At 42.8% G+C, this 27,130-nt stretch overlaps 1 pseudogene; it reads right to left on the bottom strand.

Moving 5' to 3' along the window:
* LOC132836654 (complement C1s subcomponent-like) overlaps nt 1–17,316 on the bottom strand; it is a 47,303-nt pseudogene extending 29,987 nt beyond the window's left edge.
* Between the last annotated feature and the right edge of the window lie 9,814 nt (nt 17,317–27,130).

Here is a 27,130-nt window from a genome sequence, read left to right as displayed (position 1 = left end):
CCCACATTCTATGTCTTCCACAGTCAACACTGACGCAAAATATTCGTTTAGTATCTCCCCTATCTCCTGTAGCTCCACACAAAGGCTGACTTGCTGATCTTTGAGTGGCCCTATTCGCTCCGTGGTTACCCCTTTGTCCTTAACGTATATGTAAAAACCCTTTGGATTCTTCTTAACCCTATTTGCCAAAGTTTTCTCATACCCTTTTTGCCCTCCTGATTTTCCTCTTAAGTATACTCCTACTGCCTTTATCCCCTTATAAGGATTCACTCAATTTCTCTTGTCTATGCCTGACACATGCTTTCTTTCTTTCCTTAACTAAACCCTCAATTTCTCTGGTCACCCAGCATTCCCTACACCTACTAGCCTTTCGTTACATGCTAACAGGAATATACTGTCTCTGGAATCTTGTTGTCTCATTTTCAAAAGCTTCCCATTTTCCAGCCATCCCTTTATCTGCGAACATCTACACACAATCAGCTTTTAAAAGTTCTTGCCTAATACTGTCAAAAGTGGTCTTCCTCCAGTTTAGAACTTGGAAGGTTAGATCTAGTCTATCCTTTTCCATCACAATTTTAAAACTAATAAACTTATGGTCGCTGGCCCCAATGTAATCCCCCGTTGACATAACGGGATAAAAAATTAAGCGGAATAGAATAGTGAAAAAGAACACAGCCCCCTTCCCATGTGCCAAATGCCGTTTATGCTCAGTTCAAGATGGGTGTCAATGGAATGATGTCACCGGCCCCGAGAGCCCTGGATGACTTACTCCCTCGGTCACCACTGCACATGTCAGATTGTCCTTCAAGAGAGTGAAAGTGAGGACTGCAGATGCTGGAGATCAGAATCGAGAGTGGAAAAGCGCAGCAGGTCAGCCAACATCCGTGCAACAGGACAATCAATGTTTCAGGCATGAGCCCCTCATCAGGAATGAGGCTGTGAGCTAAGGGGGTGGAGAGATAAATGGGAGGGGGTGTGGTTCTGGGGGCAAGATAGCTGAGCGTGCAATAGGTAGATGGAAGTGGGGAGTTGATGGTGATAGGTCAGAGAGGAGGATGGAGCAGATCGGTGGGAAGGAACATGGACAGGTGGGAACACGTCATTAGGACAGTGATGAGCTGGAAGGTTTGGAACAGCGATGAGGTAGGAGGAAGGGAAATGAGGAAAATGGTGAAGTCCACATTAATGCCGTGTTGTTGGAAGATTCCATTGCATCAACTAACCCCACCGCCACGTGACCGAATACTTCCACTCTGTCACGGACATGCAGTTCCTGGGCCTCCACCATCACCATGCTGTAGCCACCTGACGCCAGGAGGAAGAGTGCCTCATCTTCTGCCTTGGAACCCTTCAAACACACGGCATCAATGTTGACTTCACCAATTTCCTCATTTCCCCTCCCCCCATCTTATGCCAGCTCCAAACTTCCAACTTGGCACCGCCCTCATAATCCATCCTACCTGTCCATCTTCCTTCCCAGTTATCCTCTCCACCCTCCTCTCTGACCTATCACCATCAATCCCCACCTCTATCAAACTATTGCACTTTCAGCTACCTTTCCCCCAGCCCCACCCCCTCCCATTTATCTCTCCAACACCTTGGCTCACAAGCTTCGTTCCTGATGAAAGGGTCTTACCCAAGACATCAATTCTCCTGCTTTTTGGATGCTGCCTGACCTTCTTGAGAGTGAACCCATGGAAAGTGACTGGCCCGGATGAAGTCCCCGGCCATGCAGATTCTGTGCAGACCAGCTGGCGAGAATACTCATTGACATCTTTAACCTCTCCTTGCTACAATCTGAAGTCTCCACCTGCTTCAGAAAAACCACCATCCTCCCAGTACCCAGGAAAGTGCATGCAATGTGCCTCATTGATGTCAGCCTGGTGGCTCTGACCTCCATAATTATGGAGTGCTTTGAGAGATTAGTAATGGCTCATATCAAATCTAGCCTCCCAGCCTGCCTTGATCGCTTGGAATGTGCCGACTGGTACAACAGGTCCATAGTAGGCATTATTTCCCCAGCCCTACACTCCTCTCTGGAACATGTGGATGATAAGGATACCTGTGGCAGGCTTCTACTTATCAACTACAGCTCCATCTTAACCCCAACCAATCTAATCTCCAAACTCTGTGACCTGGGACTCTGCGCCATCTTCTGCAACTGGATCTTTAACTTCCTGACCCATAGATCGCAGTCAGTGAAGGGAGACGACAGCATCTCCTCCACGATAATCCTCGCCACCAGCGTTCCGCAAGGATGCAAATGCAGCTCCCTGCTGTATTACCTCAACCTCACGAGCTGTGTCACCAAATTTTGTCTGAATTCCATCTACATGTTCACTGATGACACTACTGTTTTAGGCCAGATATCAAGCAATGACTCAGAATACAGGAAGGAGATAGAAAGCTTTGTGCAAAGATAACAATCTCTCCCTCAATGTCGGTGAAAATATATAGCTGATCATCTACTTCAGGAAGAAAGTAGGAGGACACACCCCTATCTACATCAACGTAGCTGAGGTGGAGAAGTTTGAGAATGTCAAGTTCTTAGGAGTGACAGCAACTAACAATCTGTCCTAGACCTGCCATGTAGATGTGACAGACAAGAAGGCACAATGCCTCTTCTTCCTCAGGAGGCTAAGAAAATTCAGTATGTCCATAAGGGCTTTCACCAACTTTCACGAATGCACCGTAGAGATCTGGATGCATCATGACTTGGTACGGTAACTGCTCTGCCCAGAAAGTTGTAAACACAGTGCAGACCATCATGCAAGCCAACATTCCATTTGTGGAAAGCGAACGAACTGCAGATCCTGTAAATCAGAAACCAAAACAGAAGTTGTTGGAAAAGCTCAGCAGGTCTGGCAGCACCTGTGAAAATAAATCAAAATTACTGTTTCAGGTCCAGTGACCCTGCTTCAGAAGTGAGGAAGCGTCACTGGACCTGAAATGTTAACTCTGATTCTTCTTCAGAAACTGCCAGACCTGCTACCTTTTCCAATTTTTCTTTTCCATTTATGGATTCCATTTACATGTCTCCTTGCCACAGAAATTCTGCCAATATAATTAAAGATGCCTCTCATGCTTTCTTCTAACCTCTTCAGTCAGCCAGAAGATAGAGAAGCTTGAACACATGCACCAACAGGTTCAAGTACAGCTTCTTCCCTGCCATTATTAGACCATTGAATGGATTCTCTAACTGCAAATAACATTGATCTTGGTTTGCAGACCTCCTGTGCAGTTGTAACTTGAATGCCTTACTCTGTCTAAGTGCCCTATTATCTGTATTACCTAGTTTGCTACGATATGCCTGTACTACTTGCAAAACAAAGCTTTTCACCATAATTAAGTGCATATGACTACAATGAATAAAATAAAATAAAGTAAATCAAATCGAATCAAATCAAATCAAAGCCATTAGAAATTATTTCTTCCTTTGTCTTCTATCTTAACCATTAATGAGTTTGAACATCTCCATTACATCCCTTCTTGGCTTTCTTTACTTTAAAGGAAATAAACAGCAGTTTCTTTAGGTCTCTCCTCAGAACTGTTATTCTAAATCCTGGACCTGCTGACAAAACTAGTTTATGTTAATTTGCCTTCAAACTCTGTCAGTTAGAAATAGAGTGATTGAAGGGCTGCTTCATGTCATGTTCTGAGCATCAAGAGATAGCCAGTCAAGTAGGTGTCTTGAAACGGGCTTAATAGTCTCCTCCTGATCCTGTGTAGAAGGCTCAAGAGGGAATGAATGGCCTTTCTCTTGCTGTGTTATAGGTTCAAGGAGCTTAAAATTATCCTCCTCCCATCCATGCTGGTTCAATATTTTTCAGATAGGGCTGAATGGGTCTCTTGTTTTTGTATAACAGGCACCAGAATGGGCCTTGTTATGAAGATGTAGGGATACTGTACCTTTAAGAGAGTTGGAAAGCTAGCAAGGACTTAGAGAAGCACAGAGAGTCTGGAACAAGGTAACAATGTAATATTTGATAGTTGAGAGCTGTGTTGCCAGGGTACAAAACTAAATTCAAATTTGACCAAAATCCAATCGAGTTTGAAACAAAAAATAATGTTTTGACAACACGAAACCAACAAAATGATTCAATGTTTTGGGTTATGAATAACAGACATTTTGACAAGTCACCCAGTTTCAAAGAGCAGCTAGCATAAACAACTACAGAGAGACAGCTTGCAGAGAGATATGCTCTCTTAAAGGTACCTTTATCTGTCAAAGACCTGGGAAGCAGAGTCCCTAGGAGAAGAGAAAAAGAAAGAGGAAAATCTACAGAGGACACTCGGCAAAGCTGACTGATGCTGAAATGTGATTATATTTTTTGGTAAATTGTATATCAGATTTTTTTATTGGACCAGTATTGTAGAGGGGTAGGTAAAATATAGTTTTGAGAAAGGTAAGTAGTTGTTAGTTAATTATTCTCTATTAGGCTTTAAAAATAAAGTTGTTAATTTTTACGTTAAATAGTGATTTTTGAGATAGTTCTTTGCCTCTTGAATTTTAATAGATTATAGCACAGAGTGAATCTTTTCAGTGTTGCTGGTTTAAATTAGCAGAGGGGTTTATGCCATGTTGTAACAGCCTCCTCATTATTCCAGTATATTGTTTATACATGATATTTGTGATTTGGAACCAAATACTATTAGAGAATATAGAATGCTCCTCTTGTACTGCCCTAAGGGTCTGTTTCATTAATAGTGTTAATGAATTAACTGTGAGTGAGTCTCATCAAGAAGATTCACTTGCATTAACAATGAAATTTAGTTTACTGTACAACAGCACAAGTTACATGAGAAGCTGGATATAATTAATCAGATAATCATGAGCTGGGGAAGGTGCATCTGACCCCACCAGGATCTTGAGTTAGAGTTTGGGTGCACCATAATGCAGCCTCCAAAATTAACCTTTCAAAACTATTACTGAATACAGTTCAAGAGACTGAATGGCCTTCCTCCTTTTGCAGTGAAACACGATCGAGAGACTGAACAGGTCCAGTACTGCCTTTAGGAACTTGCTGTAGGGATTAAGGGACTTGCCATTTATAAAAGATAGCCATACCTTTAGGATATCGGACAAACAACCAGTTGAAGGATCCCCTTCTACCTCGAAATCCTCTGCGAATTGCAGGACCACCTCAAATCCTGGGTCGACCTGGATATTGTAATGGCACTCGGGGGTGGTTATACCATAAATATTGGTATTCAGCAGATTATTTCAGGAGGTTACTTGAAATGTCAAAGGATATTGTCTTATATCCCTATTAGCCATTAAGAGAGTATTGTCATTAAACATTTGCCTCTGATGGAAAATCAAGGGTGATTAATACTGGAACTTTCTTCAATCGGATGGTAATCAGGTCTAGGCACCAGTTTCACCTGTCAAGGACTCCTTCAAAAGAAGAATTGCTGTTGATTGACTCAGGAAGATACTGTCACCTATCCTCAGGAAGTCTAAAGGCTCTTTATTTCTCATAAATGACATAGTTGTTCTCCCCGCTGCACTGGGCCAATATTAAATCATTTTAAAAACTCAACCAAAAAAGAAAGTGAGCTCCTGGTTTTTCACACAGGTTCTTGATGTGACCGATTTGGCAGTCCGGTTATTTTGCATTACAGAAGGGAACACGACTCGATCACATTTGGAAGCGCTTCTGACAGTCCAGCACTGCATTGGAGTTCCCTGCCTAAATTGTTGTGCTTCAGTCTCTGGAGTGGGATCTAACTCACAACTAGTTTGAGCTCAGAAAAGTGTGCACCTTTCCATGAACCAAGGCTGACATACAGATGAAAATTGCTTTTTCAAGAAGCAGTGAAATGTTGATATTAAGAAAAGCAAGGAAGCAACCAAAAAGAAACTGACATTGCAAAGTTGTAGATGAAGGGTTGAGGCTTTAGCTGATTGACTCATTTAATGCACTGGAATGGAGACAACGAATCAAAATGGATCCTTTCCTTTAATGTGAGTCACCATTGCCAGGCACTCATGATGTCTGATGCTTGTTCACAATACTGCCGTGATGTTGCTCTGGCAGGGACTGAATTAGGATTCTCAAATAGAGGTGACTTTTTATTTAATCTTTCAAAGGACATGGGCATTAATGGATATGATCCGTTCCATACTCTAATTCAAACTTTATGGTGGTATAACACTATGAAATATTTAAGTGAAAGACAGAAATTTATTATACTACCGCAGATTCTTTGGTTTTCTTGCAAGAAGTAGCCTGGGCGGCAGGAGCAATTAAATCCTCCGATATAGTTGTTGCAATAATGGCTGCAAGGATTCTCTTCCTTACATTCATCGACATCTACAATGAAATAGAGACAGGTATATATCACTTGTCAGTTTGATGCTTTCTCTCCTTGGGCTTTGGGCAGATGCAGAGCAAAATTGCCAGGGACAATTAGGTGGCACAGGGTTTTGTCAAAGGAATAATAACTGGGAGTTGGGCAATTTCCCAACTCTCAAATTCGTTTCTATACAGAGGATTACCCCTCTCCTTGGTATTCTTGGGAATTATGGTTGGTTGGAGACTGCCACACATCTGCAGCAGTGCAGTAAATTATGCCATTAGCTGAGTTTGGGCTGATAACTCGACACCCAGACTAGAATGAGCACATTGCCATAACAGGAAATACTAGACAGTCTAAGCCTGTAACCTCTGGATGAAAACTGAAAGAACTGCAGATGCTGAAAATCAGACAAAAAAACAAAAATTTCTGGAAAAGTTCTGCAGATCTAACAGCATCTGTGGAGAGAAATTGTAGTTAATGTTTCAGGTCCGGTCACCCTTCCTCAGAGCTCCATTTGACCCATCCTGCTCTGACATGGGGGCATCAAGTTAAGTTTAATTTGTGCGGAGGGAAGAAGATGATGGGCACTGCCAGGGTGCCCACTGCTCAGAATGTCAATGATGCTGAAGTACCCATCCCAAATGCACAAGGCAGTGGAAGAGACACATGCCAGAATGGTGGTGGTGATGATGGTGCTAGTGCACAAGGCATTATTGACAGCTGGCACAGATACTGATGTGTTAGTGAAGTTGAAGATTTGATTGGGCAGAGTTTGTCAATTATAGTCAAGAATACTGGCCTCAGACCACACATGGTCCCACAGCACGCAGTACTACTGTGATGTTGCTCAGGCAGGGACTGAATTAGGAATCACAAATAGGTGTGAAGATCTTTTAATTAATCATTAAAAGGATGTGGGCATTGCTGGATAGGTCAGCATCAATTGTGCTGGAGAAAGGTGGTGAGATGCCCTCTCGTGCTGTTACATTCCAGGTCGTATTGGGACACAATGCTCTTAGGAAGTACGTTCCAGGATTTTCACCCAGTGACATTGAAGGAATGGTTCCAAATCAGGATATTATGTTGCAAAAAGGAGAACGTTGAGGAGAGAGTGACAATCCTTGACATCAAGGCTGCATTCAACCAAGTGTAACATCAAGGAACCTCAGTAGAACAGGCATCAATGAGTATCAGAGGGCAAACACTCTGCTGTTTGTAGTTATAGCTGGCTCATAGGAAGATGGTTGTGGTTGTTGGAGGTCATCATCTCAACTCCAGAACATCTCTCTGGGAGTTAGGATAGTGTCCTAGGCTCAACCATTTTCAACTGCTTCATCAATAATTCCTTCCAACATAAGGTCAGAAGTGGGGATTTTCAACAATGGATGCACAATGTCTAGCACCATTTGTTACTATGTCAATAGTGAATGTAGTCCTTACTCAAATGAAACAAGCTCTAGACAATCTCCAGACTTGGGCTGAGAAGTGGCACATAACATCCAGGCCACAAAAATGCCAAGCAATTGCCATCTATAACAAGAGACAATCTAATCACTAGCACTTGACATCTAATGATGTGACCATTGGCCAAAAACTCAACCAGACCCACCACAGTGGCCATGGGATCAGGTCAGAGGCTAGAAATACGGCAGTGAGTAACTCAACTCCTGACTCCCCAAAGTGTCCACCAACTATAGGGCACAGACAGGGGTGTGATAGAATACTCCCCACTTGCCTGGATGGGTGCACCACCTCAAAACTCAAGAAGCTTAATCCATCCAGGCTAAAGCAGACCACTTGATTGGCATTACATCCACAAGCATTCATTCCCTCCACCAGCAACACTCAATAATGTTTATACTGTCGACAAAATGCACTGCAGAAATTCATCAAAGATCTTCAGACATCACCTTCCAAATGCAAGACCACTTCCATTTAAAAGGACATGAACAGCAGATAAACGGGAACACCACCACCTGCAAGTTCCCCTCCAAGCTACTCATCATCCTGACTTGGAAATGTATCTTTGTTCCCTCAGTGTCACTGGGTCAAAATCCTGGAATTCCCTCCCTAAAGGCTTTATGTGCCTACATCCAACATGTTGACTGCAGAGGTTGAAAAATCTCGCTCACCACCACCTTTGCAAAGGCAAACAGGGATGGGCAATAAATTGGTGGCCAACCAGCAATGTCCAGGTCCCATGAGTGAATTATAAAAAACTTACAGAAGTGGTGTTCACCGGCATTGGCTGCTCACGTTCTAGATGGTAGATGTTTCACATTTGAAAGATGATGTTCAAGGCCCCTTGATGAATTATTGCAGATCATCTTGTCAATGGTGTACCATATTGACATTGGACAAACACCTAAATATTTAAGATGGTGGATGTCGTGTCTATAAAATGGGCTTCTTTTGCCCTACTTAATATCAAGATCCGAGCACATTGTTGGAGCTGCACTCATCCAGGCAAGTGAGGCCTATTCTGTCACATTCCTGACTTGTGCTTTTTGCTGAGTGGAGAAGGTTCGGGTTGTCAGGAGGTGAGTTACTCACTGCAGGCTTCCAAACTCTTTCATCCACTGCATTTATACGCCAAGTCCAGTTCAGGTTGTAGGTCAATGGATATCCTGAGGATGGTGACAGTGGTAATGGTAATGTCACTGAATGTCAAGCGAGATTGGTTAAAATCTCTCTTGTTGGAGATGGACATTAACCTGGTATGAGTTTACTTGGCACTTGTCAGCTCAAACCTGCATGTTGTTCAGGTCTTGATGCATTTTTTATTTAAATTCAGTCTTTGGATGAGTGCATAACTCGTGGCATCTGCATTTATTGTCTTTGGGAAGGTAGTGGTAAGCTGCCTTCTTGAACAGCTGAAACCCATGTGTTGTAGATAGACCAAATTGCGATTGGGAAGAGAATTTCAAAACTGTGGGATTACTGAACGTTTATGGATGTGCTATCAATCAAAAGGCTACTTTATACTGAATTATGTCTATGTTCATGAGTGTTGTTGGAACTGCACTCATGCAGGCCAGTGGAGGGCGAACATCCCCACTTCTGACCCAATAATAGAAAGAATGTGATGATGAAGCAGCTGAAGATAGTTGGGCCGAGAGCACTATATGGTGTAACTCCTTCAGAGATCTCCTCGAGTTGAGATGACCAACAATCACAACCATCGTTCTATCTGCCAGATTGACTCCAACCAGTGGACAGTTTCCGCCCTGATTCTACTGATGCCCGGTTTGCCCACTTCATTAAATGTGGCATTGATGTCAGAGGCTCTTACTTTGAGGTCCCCAGATTAGTATCTGGGTGTCTGGATTAATAGTCTAGTGTTAATACTACTGGACCATCACTTCTCTTGGAAAACATACAACAAAAGCATATACTTACACATGAAAGAATACACACACCTAGCGACATAGTGACATATGGACACATAGAAACACGAATGCACACAGATACAGATTCATGGATATATACTCAGAAAAATGCAAAATGTAGGTTTCCAACAAAAACACATTCACTGTCACACGCACAATTAAACAATATAGACACATAAATACCCCCATCTGCATTCTCACACACATACAGACTCATTCACAGACTGGGATATATGAAGGGATTCACACGCATACACAAACTTCACATGACCATAGACACACATGCACACACTCTCACACACACTCATACACACAGGTTCAATAGCACAGAAATGCTCAGGAGCAAATGCTCACAAGATATACATCCTGTTTTAATGCATGGGGAAAGAGGAATAGAAGGATGGCATGAAAAGAAGAGAAAGGAGGAGGGATCATATTAAAACACACATCAGCACAAATTAATAGCCCAAATGACCCTATGCTATCCTGTATGTAAATTTCTAGTAACTTCATACCAACTGCTGCATAATGGGCAACAAATCCAGTATAACGTTCTTCATTGGAGAAATTTGATTTAAAAGTGACTTTCATCCAATTTCCTGTGGTGTGGTATTCTTGGGGGACTTGGAAATCTACCTCCTCTTTGCTATTGCCACAGATCGGAGAATGAATAGCTTCATCACAAAAGATCTGGAAAAATGAAATGACACAATAAGATTAGTTTCATAGTTTCAATTGTGAGACCCTCAAATAGAGACGTACAATCAATGGAAATAGTTACATCGAAAAATTTGGAGATTGAGGGATAGACTGCAAGATTAATGGAAACATACGTATCAATTTCTGAACATCACATGATCTAAGACCAAAGTTCTTTCCTTTAAAAAACCAAAAGTTGTTTGTCCATGCATTCTCTCACAGAATCCCTACACAGTGTGGAAACAATCTCTTCAGCCCGAGTCCACACCGTCACCCTTTGAAGAGTATCCTCTACCCTATTACTATACATTTTCCCCTGACTAATGCACCTAACCTACATATCCCTAAACACTACGGGCAATTTAGCATGGCCAATTCACCCTAACCTGCAATCTTTGGATTGTGGGAGGAAACCAGAGCACAGGGAGGAAACCCATGCAGACGCAATGAGAATGTGCAAACAGCACAGACAGTTGCCCGAGGCTGGAATCAAACCTGCGTCCTTGGCACACTGGGACGCAGCAGTGCTAACCAATGAGCCACCATCCCGCTCACAGATCATGTCACTGCCCACTCTAAGTGTATGAGCAGCCATTTCCATCCCCATTGCACACTTTCAATCTCCAACATGGTGGAAGATAACAGTGAGTGTATCTCTGACAATGACTTCCAGCTACCACATTAACATCTAGGCATCTGCATTCCCTTCCTAGTAACCTATCCCATTAACCCCACAGGCACAAGTCCCCATTCAAAGCTTACGTAAAGATGTGTAGCTCAAGTGCCTGTTGTCATGGTTGTGGGTACGTTCACCGAGCTGGGAAGTTGATTTACAGATGGTTCGTCCCCTGTCTAGGTGACACCTTCAGTGCTTTGGAGTCTCCTGAGAAAGGCTGCTATACTGCATCTTCTGGAATTTATTTAATTTTATTCCTGCTGCTTCCAGTTGTTGGTTCCAGTTGTTCATTGTAGTGGCCGGTATATTGGGTCCAGGTCAATGTGCTTGTTGATGGAGTCCGTGGATGTGTGCCATACTTCCAGAAATTATCCAACTCTCCTCTGCTTAGCTTTTCCTGTTGTGTTGTTCGAGTCGAATTTTGGTCCCTGCCATCTGTGTGTGTGGCTACTAGGGACAGCTGGTCGTGGTGTTCAGTGGTTAGTTGGTGTATGTGGATGCGGATTGTTAGTTGGTCTGCCTGTTTGTCCTATATAGTGTTTTGTGTGGTCTTTGTATGGAATCTTATAAATTACATTTGTCTTGCACAAGATGGATACAGGGTCCTTTTTCCCGGTGAGTTGTTGTCTGAGCATGGCTGTCGGTTTATGGGCTGTCATGAATCTGATGGTCAGAGAAGTCTGGCTGTCAGTTCCAAGATATATTTTTTATGCAAGGTAGCGTGGCTAGTGAGTTAGGTCATGGTAAATCCTGGTCACGTTGTTTGCCTGTTGGTATCTGTGGGGATATCCGTTCTTAGTGAAGTCTCTGTAGGGGTGTTCTCCTCTTCCCTTCGTTGCCTGGCGTGCTGCAGTGTGTTGTTGCCCTTTTGAACAGGATCCTAATGCAGCTTCTCTTGTGTGCGTTTGGGTGGTTGCTGTTGTAGTTCAGGGTCTGGTCTGTGTGCGTGACTTTTCTGTACACTTTTGTGGTGCATTCACTGTTCTGTTCTTTCTACATTGCATCCAGGAATGAAAGCTATAATTGATGGTTTCCTCCTCTTTCATAAATCTGACACCTGTGAGCATTGTGTGTGTTTTCGATTTCCATTCTCTTAATAATTACAAGTCCCCATCGAACTCATCTACATTTGTTTACCATCTCCACGCAGCCACTAGCTTATGAGGTGACCATGCCTGGTGTGGTGGTCCTGCACAGCACCCACCATTGAGGGCAAGGTGCTCCTGACTGTGGGAAGCACCCCCTTCCCCCTCCCCACTACATCCTTCTCGGGCATATTTTCCCACATCTGCCTTCCACAAATCCAATCCCCAGTGTTCAAGGCTAACCTTCCAAGACTGGATCCCATGGCATTGGCTCTTACTCCCTTGTTTGAAATGGCCTATCCCCTCAACAGATCAGACTAAACAACCCGGCTAAGACATGCCCAAATGAATAGCTGGTGGCTATACTGTGCGTATGCACGCAATTACGCTCACAAAAACGCTGCTGTCACATGTACATGTGTCAGATTGGTATAGCATGTTGCCACACTGCAACATAGCACCTCTCCATTAAGGACTGGTGACCAGCAAGACAAGTTGTGACCTGTGTCAATGCAACAATTTGAACATTAAGGCAGGGCAACACATGCATGTTGCATCACAGTGGTCACACTGTCTCCAGCTAACATTCCCACTGAGCTATTTGTAGCTGGACTAGTCGGGTTGCAGATAAGGAGGCAGCAGCCTAGTGGTATTGTCACTGGAGTTAATCCAATGATGCAGGGAATGTTTTGACCTTCAAACCTTGCCACACCAGATGTTGGAATTTGAATTTAAATCAACTGGAATGAAGAGTTTAATTGTGACCATTTTCTGATATTGGTGCTTTTCAGAAAACTCCATGTGGTTCACTAATGCCGTTTAGGGGTGGAAACTTATGTCCTTACCCGGTCTGGCATTAGATGCGTGTGTGTTAAGTGAGCAGCCCTGAGGTGCATCCTAGTCCAAGCCTGTTGCTATGCGTAAAGTATTTCGCTGTCACCTTTCAAAGTTACTGTCATAAATGGAAATGTGGACCTAGTTTGAGAAAGTCAAACAAATTTAGATCGTAGTGTATTTTTGGTAGTACAGACTCAATGGACTGAATGCCCTCTTCTGTGCTGTGCAATTCTTTCATTCTAATGGCTGGTGTGCCCTACAATTTTAAGTCTGAGCTTCCAGGACACACTGCTAGTACATTGAAAATTTGCCACGATATAGGTGAGACATTGCCGATTGTTAGTGGAGAAAGGGTACAAGGTACCTGTGGCTATGCCCTGGGTTGTGATTTGGTTTCAACATTGGGTTCTACAGGGCAAATGGAGAGCTGAATCATCCTGGGTACAATGTCTTGGTTTCCAAGTCGGGTTTTCACAATGTTGAGTTTGCTTGCTGAGTGTGCCAAGATAGAAAGCTGCCATAAACGACTGTCACCAAGGCATTTATCAAATTTCATTCCCCATCAAATGGCAATAACATTACCTGGTGAGAATCCTGCCTCACCAGAAGCATGTCTGATGGAGTGAGTTGATCCCAATGTCGAGATGGGCTTCAATGGATTTCTCATCTTGCCATAGCCCACATCGCTCAGACCTTCACGGCCTTTGTAAGGCCTGCAATGGTGATTGCGTTTTATGACTATTAACCTCACTTAACTCTGACTACAAGGAAGCTCCTTGTAGCTCCTCATTGCACGAGGAATGTTTTAAAGAGGAATTCTCAAATGTGAAACTTTCAACAGATGTGACAAGTCAAAGCAAATTGTTTTAAATCATCAAATCTCCACTAACATTGATGTAAATGCTGTGGCCCACAGCTCATGTAGCCACTTTCTACAATAATATGCTGATTGTCCATGATTCCGGGTCATGGACAATTTGCGGGAACTTTGCCCCCACTTCATTAAGAAATGCATTGAGATTTTTTTAATCCACAGCCATAACAACTTTATCTTTTTTTTGTATTATGCCTTTTTCCAACTGAGGAACCAGCTTTAAGTAAATTGCTTGGCATAGCTATTAAATGCCTGTTAATTTCATGTTGCTTAACTTTCTTAACAAAACATCCAAACTATTGTGCCTTCTTAAAAATATTTATAAAAGTTTCCAAAAGCTTTTAAACATAATGTGGAATTTTACATGTATTTTCACAATTGTTTTGTAAATGTGTTTGTTCAGTTAACTACTGCTGAAAGCAGTAAAGCTGACTAAAAGCATGGGAGTCATAACAGAGGATTGGAGGGATGCGAATGTTGTTCCTCTTTTCAAGAAGAGGGATAGTGAAATCCCTGGCAATTACAGACCAGTCAGTCTTACGACAGCAAGGTTTTGGAAAGAATTCTGAGGGATAGGATTTATGACTCTTTGGAAAGACATAGCATGGTTAAAGGCAGTCAGCATGGCTTTGTGAGGGGTAGGTTATGCCTCATGAATCTTATTGACTTCTTTGAGGAGGTGACAAGACATGTCAAAGAAGGTCAAGCAGTGGATGTAGTATATATGGAATTCAGCAAGGTATTTGGTAAAGTTCCCCAAGCAGGTCATTCATAAAGACAGGATGTGTAGGATACGGGGAGATTTGGCTGTCTGGATTCAGAATTGGTTGGCTGACAAAGCAGAGAGTGGTTGTAGATGGAAAGTATTCTGTCTGGGGGTCAGTGGTGAATGGTGTCCCGCAGGGCTCTGTTCTTGGGCCTCTGCTCTTTGTCGTTTTTATAAATGACTTGGATGAGGAGGTTGAGGGGTGGGTTAATAAATTTCTTGCTGACACAAAGGTTGGAGGTGCTGTTGATAGTATCAAGGACTATTGGAGGCTGCAGGGCAATATAGATAGGATGCAGAGCTGGGCTGAGAAATGGCAGATGGAGTTCAACCTGGATAAATGTGAAGTGATGTATTTTGGAAGGTTGAACTTGAATGCTAAATAAAGGATTAAAGACAGGATTCTTGGCAGTGTGGAGGAACAGAGGGATCTTGGTGTTCAAGTACATAAATCCCTCACAGTTGCCACCCAAGTGGATAGGGATGTTAAGAAAGCAGATGGTGTTTTGGCTTTCATTAACAGGGGGTTTGAGTTTAAGAGCTGCAAGCTTTTGCTGCAGCTTTACAAGATCCTGGTGAGACCACACTTGGAATATTGTGTCCAGTTCTGATCGCCCTGTTATAGGAAAAATACTGAGGCTTTGGAGAGGATGCAAAGAAGGTTTATCAGGATGCTGCCTGGACTGGAGAGCTTGTGTTGCGAAGAGAGGTTGACTAAGCTCAGACTTTTCTCTCTGGAGAGAAGATGGAAGAAAGGTGACCTGATCTAAGTATACAGGATAATGAGAGACATGGATAGAGTCAATAGCCAGAGACTTTTCCCCAGGGCAGGATTGACTGGCACGAGGGGTCATAGTTTTAAGATATTAGGAGGAAGGTATAGACGAGATGTCAGAGGTAGGTTCTTTACGCAGAGAGTTGTGAAAGCATGCAATGTGTTGCCGGTGGTGGTGTTGAAAACAGGGTCATTAGGGACATTTAAGCAACTGCTGGACATGCACGTGGACAACAGTGAATTGAGGGGTGTGAAGGTTTGGTTATTTTATTTTAGATTAGGAAGAGTCTTCAACACAAAATTGTGGGCCGTAGGGCTTGTTCTGCGCTGTACTTTTCTATGTTCTATATTATAAAGCTCTCCCCTTATTTGTATTGGTTTACTTGATATGCCTAGTTCCAGTTTCACATACTATGAAATTCATAATCTGTATTTCAAACAAGCTGTTCCCAGGACTATAGCTAACTGGCTGTTAACCCACCCAAAAGACAATAAATTTAGTTTCTACTTTTCATTTTAGAAGCTTGCCACCACTAAGGTTAAACTGGTTGGCAGATACAAAACTTATCTTTACATTCTTTTTTGAATACATTTAACATTTGCAATTCACCATTCCTCTGACACCACCATGGGTTTCAGGAAGAGTGGAAAATTATGGGTGGTGACTCCACAATTTCTATTCTCACTTCCTGTTCTGTTGTCTTGTCAACCTTATGTGTCAGACTTATCAATTTTAAACCTTTTAAGTGGTTAAATTACATTTTTCTTTCACTGTGGCCTGTGTAGTGTCTTCTTCCATATTAAAGATAGCTGCAATGTACCTTTACCACTGCCTCCATGCAGAAATGTATTGACTTTTTTGTCTTGAATTCACACACTTCGAGAAATGAGAAAAGGTTCATTAATAATCATGTTGTGAGAGCTTCTTCATGAAAAAGTGACCATAATGTGATAGAATTCGTCATTGGGATAGTAAGCCCATCAGCAACTAGGGTCGTAAATCTAAACAAGGAACCTATGGTGGTATGAGGCGTGAATTGGCTGTGATAGGTAACTATAAAGCATGGCATTGGATAGGCAATGGTTAATATTTAAGGAGCAAGTGCAATAGTTGTACATGCCTTTTAGGCAAAAAGAATTTAAACTTTGCAAGGGAGAATCGAGTGATTGATTCAGAGGGGAGTATGACAGCAAACTTGCAGGGAAAATAAAACAAAATGTTTGAGTTTCTGTAATATAGAAATGAAAATATTAGTACAGACAAGTGCAGGTCACATCTAGTTCAAAATGGGAGAATTAACAATGGAGAATGAGCCAGGGTTAATGTAATGCATCTTTGAAAAGAAAGACACAAAGAAATTGCAAGAAAGGCTCAGGAGGTAAAGATCTCTTGAAAATGAAGAATTAAGGGATATGGGCAAAATGCACGCTAGTGCCATTAGTTTAATTTGGGAAAGTTGGTTGACATGGATGACTTCAATTGAAGGGTCTGTTACCATGCTGTATGGCTCTGTGAAGGAAATTAATTTTAGTAAAAAAGTATAGAGCTGGACAGGTTATTGGGACTGTAAGTTAATAAAATGCTACAGTCTGCCTGTGGGAAACATCGAAGAATTATGTTCAAGTTCTCTATGTTCCTTAATGATCGCCCATGTTATTAACACACAGCTCTATCTCCAATCCACTGACTGTCCTCAGTCCCACTCTGACAGTCCTCAGTCCCACTCTAGCTGACCTCAGTCCTGCTCTGACTGATTGCAGCGTTGGTCTGACTGTCCTCAGTCGCACTCTGACTGTCCTCAGTCGCACTCTGACCTAAATTCCATTCTGACTGACCCCGCTCCTCAGGTATTACCCAATTGCTCCTGCCGCTGTTCACTCCCAAGTTTGCTGTGCTATGGTATGCTGCCATCGCCGTATGTGAGAAGAGATTAAACACTGAAACTTAGAAAATAAGGATAGGATTAGACAATTCAGCCCTTTGAGTCTGCTCTGCCATTCAATATAATTGTGGATGATCATGCAACACAGAACCCTGTCCCTGCTTTCTTCCCATCAAGGGCCAAACAGTCTGTACTCTGCTATAATGTTCTATGTTCTGTATAATTTAATCCTTTTAGCCTAAGAACTAGATTTAATTCTACATTCAATATTTAGCCTCAAGTGCTTTATGTGGCAGAGAAGTACAAGTTCACCACTCTCTGGGTGAAGACATTTCCCCTCATCTCAGTTCGATTTGGTTTACCTTTTACTCTTAAACTGTCATCCCTGGTTCTGGACTTCCTGGGCATTGGGAACATCCATTCATTTTGGAATTTTATGGGAATCTCATTGAAAGGTATAAAATTACGACAGAACTGGACGGACTGGAAGTAGGGGTGATGTGCTCACAGTCTGACGATTGAGACTGAGATGAGGAGAAATCTCTTCTTGCAGTGGGTGGTGAACCTGAGGATTATCTACTACAGAAGGCTGTGGATGCCTCAGTCCCCAAATATACCTGAGAAAGAAGCCAATTTCTAAAGGCTAGAAGTCGAGGAGAATGTGGAGAAACTGGAGTACGATGTTGAAAGAAATCTGAAAAAAATATAATCATGTTCATTCGAGGAACAGCAGTGATGGCCAAATGGTATCCTCCTACTCCTATTTTCTATCCCCAGCATCTCAGCATTATGCCAATTTAATTCACCTCAAGTGATATCAAGAAATGACTGAAAACATAAGATTATGCAAATCATGTGCCTTGGGACACAGCAGTTAGCACTGCAGCCTCACAACATCATGAAACCCGGCTTCGATTCCACTCTTCAGTGACTGTCTATGTGGGGTTTACACATTCTCCTCATGTGAAAATGGGTTTCCCCGGGTACTCTTCCCACAGTCCAAAGTCGTGCAGGCTAGGTGGATTAGCCATGGGGAAATGCAGGGTTACAGGGTGTGAGTGGTAGGTCTGGACAAGATAGTATTTGGAGGATCAGTGAGAGTGAATGGGCTGAATAGCCTGCTTCCGTGCCACAAGGATTCCATTGAGAACATTCTGGCAACGTTCAGTAGACATGCTCCAGAACTTGCTGCACCACTAGCCGAACTGTTCCAGTGTGGCTACAACACTGGCATTTACCCTGTTATGTTGAACTGTGCTCAGGTTGGTCTGTTCACAAAATGCAAGACCCATCCAACTGATCATCTCTCCAGTCCATCATGAGCAAAATGATAGCAAGTGTCATTGACGATGTTATCTGTTCACTGACACTAACCTTAGGTTCCATCTGGCCCCATTAGCTCCTGAACACATTACAGCCTTGGTCCAAGCATGGACCAACAAAAAACAACCGAACTCCCAGCGGTAAGTGAGAATAACTGCTAATATAAAAGCCAGCATTTGACCAAGCATTGCATCAAGACGCTCGAACAAAAGTGGAATCAAAGAAAATCAGGGGAGAAACCTATTTGTTGGAGCTGTACAAAGCTCTCATTGACATGACTTTAATGCAGGGCTTCCCCAGGATTGAATCCAAGGTCCAGAAGTGAGGATGTTTACTGATGATTGCACAATGCTGAATCCATTGTAGGGAGGGGCTGGCACATTGTAATATAATTGAACTAATATCCAGAATCCTATGCTAATAGATCCATAGAAATGGTATTGCACAGAAGGACAACATTTGGTTAATCTTGTTCATGTCAACCCAAAGAAACCCAGGGTTTCTGTTCACACCTTCCTGCACATGGCCCATAGCCCTGCAGCTCATAGGAGCTAAGGTGCCAATCCAGATATTTTGTAAAAGAGGTTAAGGTCTCTGCCTCCACCACCAACTCAGGCAGTGAACTCCAGACACCCATCACCCTCGACTTAAAAGCATTTTCCCTCACATTCCCCTCTAATCCTCTGCGGCTTGGATTGCATCTATGACGCCTAGTTTTTTTTAACACTTTGCCCAGGGAAGCAGGTTCCCTTTGTTTACTCTTGCCCTCACAATTTTGTGAACCTCAATCATGTCACCCTCAGCCTTCTAAGAAAATAATTTTCCAAGCAATCCAAACTTTGCTCATGGCTACAATTCTCCAGCCGTGGCAATATCTTGGTAAATCTTTTTTGCACTCTCTCCTGAGCATTTACGCCCTTTCAGTATTGTGGTCACCAGAATGGAATACAATGCTTTAGTTATGGCGTCACCAGTGTCTTATACAGTTTCATCAGTATGTCCCTACTTTTGTATTTACTCCTGCTTTTGTATTCGGTATTGCTGCCAATAAATGAGACCATTCCATATGCCTTCTCTATAAACTAATCTAGCTGTCCTGCGACCTTTAGGGAACCTGTGCACTTGCATGCCAAGATCTCTCAATTCTGGTGATATAGGTTCAAATCCCATCAGAGAAAATGGTGAAATTTGAATTCAACATAAATCTGAAATAAAAAGATGACAACTATGTAACCACTTTGATTATGATAAAACCACACTCATGAATGAAAACTGCTATGCTTACCTGGCCTGAGTTAGGTGTGACTGCACATACACATCAAGGTGATTGACTCTTAATTGTTCACTGGGCAATTGGGGTTGGGCAATTAGTAGAGTCATAGAGATGTGGGTAGTGGGCGGCACGGTGGTACAGTGGTTAGCTCTGCTGCCTCACAGCGCCAGAGACCCGGGTTCAATTCCCACCTCAGGCAACTGTCTGTGTGGAGTTTTCACATTCTCCCCGTGTCGGCATGGGTTTACTCCGAGTGCTCCGGTTTCCTCCAACAGTCAAAAAAAAATGTACAGGTTAGGTAAATTGGCCATGCTAAATTGCCTGTAGTGTTAGGTGCAGGGGTAAATGAAGGGGAATGCGTCTGGGTGGGTGCACTTTGCCGGGTCGGTGTGGGCTTGTTGGGCCGAAAGGCCAGTTTTCGCACTGTAAGTAATCTAATCTAATCTAATATTCTTCAGTGCTCAGGTATACAGAATGGAAACAGACCCTCCTGTCCAGCTTGTCCATGCCAAACTAAATTAATCTAGTCCCATTGGCCATGACTTGGCCCATATTCCTCTAAACCCTTCCTATTCATAAAGCCTTCCAGGTGCCTTCTAATGTTGTCATTGTACCAAACTTCTCCACTTCCTCTGGCCACTTATTCCATACACGCACCACTCTCTCTGTGAAAAAGTTGCCCCTTAGGTCCTGATTAAATCTTTCCCTCTCACCCTAAACTTATGCCTTCTAGTTCTGGCCTCCTACAACCCTGGGAAAAGACTTTGTCTATTTCCCCTATCCATGCCCTCATAATTTTGCAAACCTCTACAAGGTCACCTCTCAGCCTCTGATGCTCCAGGGAAGACAGCCCCAACCTTTTTAGACTCTCCCTACAGCTCAAACCGTCCAACCTTGTGACATCTTTGTGAATCATTCCTGAACCTGTTCAAGTTTCACAACATCCTTCCAATAGCAATGAGACCAGAATTACACGCAAAATTTCTAAACTGGCCTAACAAATGTCCTATACAGCTGCAACATGACCTCCCAACTACTATACTCAATGCTCTCGCCACAAAGAAAGTGTAGTAAACACCTTCTTCACTATCTTATCTACCTGAGACTCCACTTCCAAGGAACTATGAACCTGCACTCCAAGGACTTGTTGTTTAGCAACAATCCCCTTGAGCTTACTATTAAGTGCATAAGTCCTGCCCTAATTTGACTTTCCAAAATGCAGCATTTCACATTTATCTAAATTAAACTCCATCTGCTGTTCCTCAGCCCATTGGTCCATCTGATCAAGATCCCATTGTACTCTGAAGTAATCTTCTTTGCTGTCCACAAGAATGGGCGGCACGGTGGCACAGTGGTTAGCACTGCTGCCTCACAGCGCCTGTAGACCCGGGTTCAATTCCCGACTCAGGCGACTGACTGTGTGGAGTTTGCACGTTCTCCCCGTGTCTGCGTGGGTTTCCTCCGGGTGCTCCGGTTTCCTCCCACAGTCACAAAGATGTGCGGGTCAGGTGAATTGGCCAAGCTAAAATTGCCCGTAGTGTTAGGTAAGGGGTAAATGTAGGGGTATGGGTGGGTTTCGCTTCGGCGGGTCGGTGTGGACTTGTTGGGCCGAAGGGCCTGTTTCCACACTGTAAGTCTAATCTAATACTGAAGCAATCATGTCCAAATGTAACAAGATCTGGACAATATCAGGCTTGGGCTGAAAAGTGGCAAGTAACATTCGAGACACACAAATTTCAGGCAATAATCATCTTCAAAAGAGACATTCAAACCACTGCCCCTTAACATTCAGTAGTGTTACCATCACTGAATCCCCAGTGACCAACATGCGCAGGGTTACTGTTGATCAAAAATTGAACTGGACTCTCCATCTAAATATAATAGCTACAAAAACAGATCAGAGACAAGGAATACTGCAGCACATACCTCATTTCTGAACTTCTCACAGTCTTTCCATTATCTACAAGGCACAAGTGAGGACTGTAATGTAACACTCCCCATAGCTCCAACAACACTCAAGAAACTTGACACAATCTGCTGGTTGGCACAACATCCACAATTATTCAGTCGCTCCACCATCTACACCCAGTAGCAGCAGAGTGTGCCATTTGCAAGATGGACTGGAGACATTTGCTGAAGATCTGTTGATAGCACTTTCCAAGCTCACAACTGCTACCAGCTAGACTGACAAGGACAGGAGATGCATGGGAACAACACAACTTGTAAATTCCTCTCTTTGCAGCATCCTTGTATGGAAATATAGCACCATTCTTTTACTGTCACTCGGTCAAAATCCTGAAATACCTTCCATGAGGGCAATGTGGGTCTACCTACAGCACATGGACTGCAGCAGTTCAAGAAGGTAATTCCTCACCACCTTATTAACGACCATGAAGAAAAAGTAATACGTGTAACCAATGATGCCCCAGGAGTAAATTAAAAATGAAATATGCAGCAAGACCTGAGCAACATTCAAGCTTGTGATGAGAACTAGTAAGTAAACTCATGCCAAGTAATAGCCATCTCCAACAAGAGGGATTCTAACCATCCATGCTTGATATTCAATGGGTTCCCCATTATTAGACTGGAAACTGAACTGGACTAGCCATGTAAATACAAAGGCTACTACAGGAACAGGTCAGAGATAGCGAGTAACTCACTTACTAATTCCCGAAACCTTCTCTCCCATCTGCAACATACAATCCAAGTTGACATGGATAGAGAACCGGTTGGCAGACAGGAAGCAGAGAGTTGGAATAAATGGGTCCTTTTCAGAGTGGCAGGCAATGATGAATTGTGTGCCATATGGTTCAGTGCTGGGACCCTTGCTGTTTACAATATGCATTAAAAATTTGGACCAAGGACTTGTATGCCATCTCTCCAAATGCGCAGATGTGCTAAGTTAGGTGGGAGTGTGTTCTGTGAGGAGGATGTTAAGGGGATGCAGGGTCGACTTAGACAGATTGGCTGAGTGGGCAAATACTTGGTAAATGGAATATAATGGGGATAAAGATGAGGTCATCCACTTTGGTTAAAAAAAACAGGAAAGCAGATTATTATTTGAATTGTAACAGTCCAGGGAAAGATAAGATGCAACAAGACCTGGATGTCATGGTGGAACAGTCGCTGAAGGTTGGCATGCAAGTGCAGTGTGGAATGAGGAAAGCTGTCCTTATAGTTAATGGGTTACAATATCAGAGTGAAGATGTCTTGCTGCAGTTATACAGGGCCGTGGTGATGCCACACCTTGGGTGTGCAGTTTTGGCCTCCTAGTCCAAGGAACAACATTCTTATTATTGAGGGAGTCCAGTGAAGATTCATCAGACTGATTCCCAGTATGGCAGGACTGACATATGAGGAAAGATTGAATTGACTCGGCTTGTACTCACTGGAATTTAGCAGAATAAGGGGGGATCTCATAGAAATATATGAAATCCTGATGCAACCAGGCAGGTTAGATGAGGGATGATCTACAATGGTGATGTCATCAACAAACTTGTCAATAGAGTTGGGGTGGAACTTGGCCACACAATAGTGAGTGTATACAGAATATAGTAGAAGGGTGAGTGCACAGCCTTGCAGGGCACCACTGTTGAGAATTGTGATGGAGGAGGGGTTGTCATCAATTTCAAGGTATAAAGGATTTGAAAATTATTAAACGATGAAAGATTGCATCAAGCTACAGAGCAGAGGGATTTCGGAGCCCTCATCCATGAACCTCAAAAAGTTAGTATCGAGGTTCACCGGGTAATATGGAAGGCAAATGCAATGCTGATATTTATTTCAAAGTGAATGGTGTTTTAATGTAGGAAGATTTTACTGCTATTGTACAAAGCATGGGTCAGAACACAGTTGGAAATGTGAACAGTCTTTGACCTGTTATCGAAGGAAAGATATGATTGTCAGTTTTGGAGAGATCATTCCCTCCATGATTCTCTTGTCAGATCCATGCCCCACACCCCCCACCTCCCACTCCATTCCTGGCACCTTCCCCTGCCACCACAACAAGTGCAAAACCTACACCCACACCTCCTCCCTTACCTCTGTCCAAGGCACCAGAGGATTCTTCCACATCCAGAGAATGTTCACTAGGCTGATATCAGAAGGGGAGGGACTTTTGTTTGTGGAGAGGTTGTGGTGTTTGAAATGTACACATTGCAATTTTAAAGGTTAGTGATCTGACTAATTGAGTCTTTGAAAAGGTGATTAAACACATTGACGAGGTGAATGTAGTTGAGTGTGGTTTACATGAAATTCAGTAAAGCCTTTGTGACAAAGTCCCACATGAAAGGCTGGTCTGAATGGACAGTTTTGGAGTGACCATTCCCTCTGTGACTCCCTTGTCAGTTTTGGAGAGATCATTCCCTCCATGATTCTCTTGTCAGATCCATGCCCCACACCCCCCACCTCCCACTCCATTCCTGGCACCTTCCCCTGCCACCACAACAAGTGCAAAACCTGCACCCACACCTCCTCCCTTACCTCTGTCCAAGGCACCAGAGGATTCTTCCACATCCATCAAAGATTTACCTGTACTTCCAAACACATCATCTACTGTATCTGTTGCTCCTGATGTGGTCTCCTCTACATTGCAGAGACAGGATGCCAACCTGCGGATCATTTCAGAGAACATCTCTGGGTCACCCACAGCAACCAACCCCACCACCCCGTGGCTGAACACTTCAACTCTATTTCCCTTCAACCTCAACTTCAACACACAGGTTCTGGGCCTCCTCCATCACCAACCTAACCACCCGAAGCCTGGAGGAAGAACGCCTCATCTTGGAGCCTGCAACGACACGGGATCAATGTACACTTCGCCAGTTTCCTCATTTCCCGCTGCCCACATCTTATTCCAGTCTCAAGCCTCCAACTTGGCACTGTCCATCGTCCTTCCCTTTTATCTGCTGCACCCTCCTCTCCTAAATATCACCTTCTCCCCCACCTTCATCCACATATTGCATTCTCAGTTACTTTCTCTCAATACCCACTCCCCACCCATATGTCTCTCAGCCCCCTGGCCCACAAGCCTCATTCCTGATGAATGGCTTATGCCCAAAACATCAATTCCCCTGCTCCTTGGAGGTTGCCTGATGTGAGAGACATGTCTTTCATCTGGAGGGTGGTAAATGTAAGCAATGAGCTGCCAGAGGCAGATACAATAACCACAGTTAAGATGCATCCTGCCAGATAAATGAATAGGCAGAGGATAGAGGGATATAGACCTTGTCGAAGCAAGATCTTTAGTTTAGAAAGATATCATGTGTCTATGCGGTCTTGGCATGCCAAAAGACCGGGTCCTGTGTTGTCCTTTTCTTGGAATTTAATTGAAACTTTTATATAAAGATACAAGCATAATCATCTCAAAACTCACTAATACAAACATAAGTTACACAAACATAAGGTACAAGTGTTCAAACACTTTTATTGAAGCTTTTTGCTCAAAACATGTTTTAACAAAACTCGGAAAAATGTTAACAAACTGTAACTTGTGGAGTACAGATGGATCTTAACTATTTAAAACTTCATTAATGATTTTGTTGAAGGACCAATTGTTGCAATCAAATACAACGATAGGAAAGCACACCGTAAGGAAGGACACAAACAGCCTGCAAATAGATAAAGGTAGGTGAAGTGTGTGAGGAAATATTTTGGAAGGTAGAGCGTGATGAGGAAAAACGCAAAGGTTTTTGAATTTTTCAAGACAACTAGTGTAGGAGAGACCTGATCAGGACAAACTCCAGGAGGCAGCAGAGTTCAGGCACATAGCTGTTTAATCGAGCAATTATCTGCATTATGTCGGGAGTGGTACTCGACAATTCCACACAGCACTGTATCAAATGTACTCCACCCTCATGCAAGCTCATTCTCAGTTTATATATTTTCCTTGTCCGTCTCTGAAACCGCTGTGCACCACCACTCCTCTGTATACTATTGGTCAAAGGTGCTGTGTTGTCGAACTGTGATTGGATCCTTTTTACATCATTCTGTGCCAAGAATTGCTCGCTGCTGTGTGTTTAACTGCCAATTAATTAGATAGGAAACTTTTAAATTTCTCATTGCAGGGAATACAAAGAAATATTGATTTTTTTGATCAGTTCCAACAAATTTATGTGGTTACATAAAATGATAGATTTCTTTAAGCTGGCAAGTTGTGTCTCAATGTGTTCATTCAAACCACATTCCAATGTTTGATCATTTCTCTTTTCCCTGAAATCGGGGGCGGGGTGCATGGAGGAGCTTCTGTTGACTGAAACTGATTTGAATCTTTTTTTCTAACGCTTTCAGTGACCTTTTTGTGTGTGTGTGTATATATATATATATATCCATAATTACATTTGAATCTATATCTATCATTATCTGAAGGATTTAATTATAACTTACCCTTAATGTTGTATCAGATTGATGAAATAATTCAAGAGAAATAACTGATTAGTGTGAACTATCCTTATTATGTAAGCCATTGCAGCTGCACATTCCATCCCAGCTAGTAGCCTTCATTACACAGACCTGCTATTGTTCCACTTGTAGAGACTTCATGAAGAAAATATTGCCAAAGCTCCCTAACTCCTGTTAGCCATGTTCTGCAGAGCTAGAGGGGCATCTGTCAGCCATTTTGTGCTGCTCGGTTATGGGCAGCTTTAACAAATAGAAAAGCAGAACAGAATTAGGGAGACTGAAAAATGTTGCAATACAGAAAGTTTTGAGTCTCCTCATGCATGAACACGATCAGAAATATAAGTTTGTGTTGGGGAACAAGTAAATAACAAGGCAAATGGAATGTTCCCCTTTGCTATAAGAGGAACAAGGATTTATTTTAAGGAGGGAAGTGTCACAAATCTGGTTGCTTTTTTTTCAAAAAGCAGTTCCTTTTCTCAAGGATATGCTGGCCTTGATTTTTTTTCCAGAGAGATGATAAACCAGGCTGGGCTCCAATCAGACTGATTTGGTACAAGATGAAAAGGAATTTTGAGAGGCTATTTGTTTAAATGTAAAAAGGTGAGACTTCAGGCCAAAGTGGAAATGACCTGTATAATGAAAGGGGAGTGGTCAGCTCTCCAGATGAGTGGTTCAGTTCAGTCGAGAATTAGTTGTGCATTCAACAGCGAGCTGTATGGAAATACTGTCTCTCCTTCTACCTTCAACCTGTAAACATCTGTTTTTTTTAAGTGTGTTTCAAGAGGGTTTGCTTCTGGGACTATTGTGTATATTTGGAACAGCATAATTAAGTCTAGTTTGGATAGACT

Source organism: Hemiscyllium ocellatum, chromosome 47 (assembly GCF_020745735.1).
Source record: "Hemiscyllium ocellatum isolate sHemOce1 chromosome 47, sHemOce1.pat.X.cur, whole genome shotgun sequence".
In the NCBI taxonomy this organism is placed as follows: Eukaryota; Metazoa; Chordata; class Chondrichthyes; order Orectolobiformes; family Hemiscylliidae; genus Hemiscyllium; species Hemiscyllium ocellatum.
The sequence above is the reverse complement of the archived record's forward strand: the minus strand, read 5'-3'. Positions and strand labels throughout refer to the sequence as shown.